We start from the raw sequence: 6,048 nt of genomic DNA, 5'->3' as shown, positions 1-6,048 counted from the left end.
TGACCCGGGAACCTCTAAACCACCAGGTTTTTCTAAACCAATGTGGAAAATTACGGCTCGTATTAGGGGAACATCATATATCCCTAGAAACTTGGCAAAACGAACCAAAACCGAAGAAGAAGAAACAAGCGAGTCGGAATAAGATAGTTGTATTCGTGTGGTGTAATATATGTAATATAGTGTGCTTATGCTTTATGATATATGTAAAAATTGCTTGTATTAATAAGTATTTTTTTATGAATCTAACTCTTGTCTATTTTACAGTATAAAAACATAAAATGGATAGACAACCCAATATTTTAAGAGACCTACCCGGTGACATGATTGATGAAATCTTGTCTAGAGTCGGTCAGAATTCTTCGGCACAACTATTTAAGGCGAGATCAGTTTGTAAGACATTCGAAGAACGTTCCAAGAATGCCTTGGTTTATAAAAGGCTTTCGTTCGAAAGATGGGGGATATCACATTGGGAAATCCATAAGTTACGATGTGTTTACTTTGACGCATATATTGCGGGGAACCCAAATGCTATTTTACGCAATGGGTTAAGAAATTATTTTGACTCAATATATTCGAATATTGGACTTCGTGATTTAGAAAAAGCGGCTAACATGCAACATAAAGAAGCATGTTATGCTTACGGATTAGTAATGTTCGCTTCTCACCAAAGTGAGAACAAGAACATCGGCCTACAACTATTAAACAAAACATTCCCACAAGTGACGGAGTCGGTAATTGGGGTAAGAAATGAGGTTTTTAGATTGTTACGGGACTGTTGGACATTACGTAACCGTCGTCCCTTTGACGATGTTACAACATGCTGTCTTATCAACGGCCATAACGGTTATGTTCCACAAGACCAAGGATGGGAAGTAGTCCTAGTAAAACCAGAATGCATGACTTGTTTCTGGACGTATGAATTACGTGTCTTTATTGCCTTTGCTGAACGACTTGTGTACTAGCTAGAATTATCTTCACAACTATCTTGTATCAAAGTTATTGTGTGCTATATTTCATGCTTTATGTAAAATAAGCGGTATTGTAAGTTTGTAAAATATTGTATAAAAGTTTGAACGCGAAATATTATTATAATCAGTTTTTCATATAGAATTGTAGTAGTTGAATTGTATATTAGCTACTAAGTATGAACTTAACGGGTAGGTACTACCCGAATTTAAACTTATAAAACGCTAATATGAAGAAAAAGCTTTTATAAATGAGTTCATATTAGGCTACGAAATACTATTAACTACTCTTAATATTCTGTATGATTAACTTGTTCCATTTGACTATTTTGAAGGAAATGGCACCGACTACTCGACACACCGTGAATATGAATGAAGAGGAATTCCGTACTTTTCTAGCTTCAAACATAGCCGCAGTACAGGCTGCGCTACATATCAACAATAACCTTGGATCTAGCAGTACAGGAAATCGTGTAGGATGCACCTACAAAGAATTCACTGCCTGCAAACCTTTGGAATTTGATGGAACCGAAGGACCGATCGGATTGAAATGGTGGACCGAGAAGGTCGAATCGGTGTTTGCCATAAGTAAGTGTACTGAAGAGGACAAAGTGAAGTACGCTACGCATACCTTCACAGGTTCTGCGTTAACATGGTGGAATACCTATCTAGAGCAAGTGGGACAAGACGATGCGTACGCACTACCGTGGTCAGCATTCAAGCACTTGATGAACGATAAGTACCGTCCCAGAACCGAGGTCAATAAGCTCAAGACAGAACTTAGAGGGTTACGAACCCAAGGATTTGATATTACCACGTACGAAAGACGATTCACAGAATTGTGCCTATTGTGTCCGGGAGCATTCGAAGATGAGGAAGAGAAGATCGACGCGTTTGTGAAAGGATTACCGGAAAGAATCCAAGAAGATATAAGTTCACACGAGCCCGCCTCCATACAACAGGCATGTAGAATGGCTCACAAACTAGTGAACCAGATTGAAGAAAGAATTAAAGAACAGACTGCTGAAGAGGCCAATGTGAAGCAAGTCAAAAGAAAGTGGGAGGAAAACGGTGATAAGAATCACCAATACAACAACAACAACAATTACAACAATAATCGCAACAATTATCCCAACAATCGCAACATCAATCGCAACTACAACAAACGGCCCAACACCAACAACAACAGCAACTACAACAATCATCCCAACAACAATAATAACCGCAACAACAACAACAATCAGAAGCAGCTATGCCAAAGGTGTGAAAAGTATCACTCGGGTTTCTGCACCAAATTTTGCAACAAGTGTAAAAGAAATGGTCATAGCGCGGCGAAGTGTGAGGTCTACGGACCAGGGGTTAACAGAACGAAAGGAACAAATGGTGTCGGAATGAGTAATGGCGGAGCAAGTAGTGTCGGAGCAAGTTATGCCAATGTAGTTTGTTATAAATGTGGAAAACCGGGCCACATTATTAGAAATTGCCCGAACCAGGAGAACACGAATGGACAAGGCCGCGGAAGAGTTTTCAATATTAATGCGGCAGAGGCACAGGAAGACCCGGAGCTTGTTACGGGTACGTTTCTTATTGACAATAAATCTGCTTACGTTTTATTTGATTCGGGTGCGGATAGAAGCTATATGAGTAGAGATTTTTGTGCTAAATTAAGTTGTCCATTGACGCCTTTGGATAGTAAATTTTTACTCGAATTAGCAAATGGTAAATTAATTTCAGCAGATAATATATGTCGGAATCGAGAAATTAAACTGGTTAGTGAAACATTTAAGATTGATTTGATACCAGTAGAGTTAGGGAGTTTTGATGTGATAATCGGTATGGAATGGTTGAAAGAAGTGAAAGCAGAGATCGTTTGTTACAAAAATGCAATTCGCATTATACGAGAAAAAGAAAAACCCTTAATGGTGTACGGAGAAAAGGGCAACACGAAGCTACATCTTATTAGTAATTTGAAGGCACAAAAACTAATAAGAAAAGGTTGCTATGCTGTTCTAGCACACGTCGAGAAAGTACAAACTGAAGAAAAGAGCATCAATGATGTTCCCATTGCAAAAGAATTTCCCGATGTATTTCCGAAAGAATTACCGGGATTACCCCCACATCGATCCGTTGAATTTCAAATAGATCTTGTACCAGGAGCTGCACCAATAGCTCGTGCTCCTTACAGACTCGCACCCAGCGAGATGAAAGAACTGCAAAGCCAATTACAAGAACTTTTAGAGCGTGGTTTCATTCGACTAAGCACATCACCGTGGGGAGCTCCTGTTTTGTTTTTCAAGAAGAAAGATGGTACATTCAGGTTGTGTATCGACTACCGAGAGTTGAACAAACTTACCATCAAGAACCGCTACCCACTACCGAGAATCGACGACTTATTTGATCAACTACAAGGCTCGTCTGTTTATTCAAAGATTGACTTACGTTCCGGGTATCATCAAATGCGGGTGAAAGAAGATGATATTCCAAAGACTGCTTTCAGAACACGTTACGGTCATTACGAGTTTATGGTCATGCCGTTTGGTTTAACTAATGCACCAGCTGTGTTCATGGACCTTATGAACCGAGTGTGTGGACCAAACCTTGACAAGTTTGTCATTGTTTTCATTGATGACATACTTATTTACTCAAAGAATGACCAAGAACACGGTGAACATTTAAGAAAGGTATTAGAAGTATTGAGGAAGGAAGAATTGTACGCTAAGTTTTCAAAGTGTGCATTTTGGTTGGAAGAAGTTCAATTCCTCGGTCACATAGTGAACAAAGAAGGTATTAAGGTGGATCCGGCAAAGATAGAAACTGTTGAAAAGTGGGAAACCCCGAAAACTCCGAAACACATACGCCAGTTTTTAGGACTAGCTGGTTACTACAGAAGGTTCATCCAAGACTTTTCCAGAATAGCAAAACCCTTGACTGCATTAACGCATAAAGGGAAGAAATTTGAATGGAATGATGAACAAGAGAAAGCGTTTCAGTTATTGAAGAAAAAGCTAACTACGGCACCTATATTGTCATTGCCTGAAGGGAATGATGATTTTGTGATTTATTGTGACGCATCAAAGCAAGGTCTCGGTTGTGTATTAATGCAACGAACGAAGGTGATTGCTTATGCGTCTAGACAATTGAAGATTCACGAACAAAATTATACGACGCATGATTTGGAATTAGGCCCGGTTGTTTTTGCATTAAAGACTTGGAGGCACTACTTATATGGGGTCAAAAGTATTATATATACCGACCACAAAAGTCTTCAACACATATTTAATCAGAAACAACTGAATATGAGGCAGCGTAGGTGGATTGAATTATTGAATGATTACGACTTTGAGATTCGTTACCACCCGGGGAAGGCAAATGTGGTAGCCGATGCCTTGAGCAGAAAGGACAGAGAACCCATTCGAGTAAAATCTATGAATATAATGATTCATAATAACCTTACTACTCAAATAAGGGAGGCGCAACAAGGAGTTTTAAAAGAGGGAAATTTAAAGGATGAAATACCCAAAGGATCGGAGAAGCATCTTAATATTCGGGAAGACGGAACCCGGTATAGGGCTGAAAGGATTTGGGTACCAAAATTTGGAGATATGAGAGAAATGGTACTTAGAGAAGCTCATAAAACCAGATACTCAATACATCCTGGAACGGGGAAGATGTACAAGGATCTCAAGAAACATTTTTGGTGGCCGGGTATGAAAGTCGATGTTGCTAAATACGTAGGAGAATGTTTGACGTGTTCTATGGTCAAAGCTGAGCATCAGAAACCATCAGGTCTACTTCAACAACCCGAAATCCCAGAATGGAAATGGGAAAACATTACCATGGATTTCATCACTAAATTGCCAAGGACTGCAAGTGGTTTTGATACTATTTGGGTAATAGTTGATCGTCTCACCAAATCAGCACACTTCCTGCCAATAAGAGAAGATGACAAGATGGAGAAGTTAGCACGACTGTATTTGAAGGAAGTCGTCTCCAGACATGGAATACCAATCTCTATTATCTCTGATAGGGATGGCAGATTTATTTCAAGATTCTGGCAGACATTACAGCAAGCATTAGGAACTCGTCTAGACATGAGTACTGCCTATCATCCACAAACTGATGGGTAGAGCGAAAGGACGATACAAACGCTTGAAGACATGCTACGAGCATGTGTTATTGATTTCGGAAACAGTTGGGATCGACATCTACCGTTAGCAGAATTTTCCTACAACAACAGCTACCATTCAAGCATTGAGATGGCACCGTTTGAAGCACTTTATGGTAGAAAGTGCAGGTCTCCGATTTGTTGGAGTGAAGTGGGGGATAGACAGATTACGGGTCCGGAGATTATACAAGAAACTACCGAGAAGATCATCCAAATTCAACAACGGTTGAAAACCACCCAAAGTCGACAAAAGAGCTACGCTGACATTAAAAGAAAAGATATAGAATTTGAAATTGGAGAGATGGTCATGCTTAAAGTTGCACCTTGGAAAGGCGTTGTTCGATTTGGTAAACGAGGGAAATTAAATCCAAGGTATATTGGACCATTCAAGATTATTGATCGTGTCGGACCAGTAGCTTACCGACTTGAGTTACCTCAACAACTCGCGGCTGTACATAACACTTTCCACGTCTCGAATTTGAAGAAATGTTTTGCTAAAGAAGATCTCACTATTCCGTTAGATGAAATCCAAATCAACAAAAAACTTCAATTCATCGAAGAACCCGTCGAAATAATGGATCGTGAGGTTAAAAGACTTAAGCAAAACAAGATACCAATTGTTAAGGTTCGATGGAATGCTCGTAGAGGACCCGAGTTCACCTGGGAGCGTGAAGATCAGATGAAGAAGAAATACCCGCATCTATTTCCAGAAGATTCGTCAACACCTTCAACAACTTAAAATTTCGGGACGAAATTTATTTAACGGGTAGGTACTGTAGTGACCCGAACTTTTCCATGTTTATATATATATTAATTGAGATTGATATTTACATGATTAAATATTTCCAACATGTTAAGCAATCAAACTTGTTAAGACTTGATTAATTGAAATATGTTTCATATAGACAATTGACCACC

This window comes from Rutidosis leptorrhynchoides, chromosome 4, assembly GCF_046630445.1.
Source record: "Rutidosis leptorrhynchoides isolate AG116_Rl617_1_P2 chromosome 4, CSIRO_AGI_Rlap_v1, whole genome shotgun sequence".
Lineage (NCBI taxonomy): Eukaryota > Viridiplantae > Streptophyta > Magnoliopsida > Asterales > Asteraceae > Rutidosis > Rutidosis leptorrhynchoides.
This window is presented reverse-complemented; position numbering follows the sequence as displayed.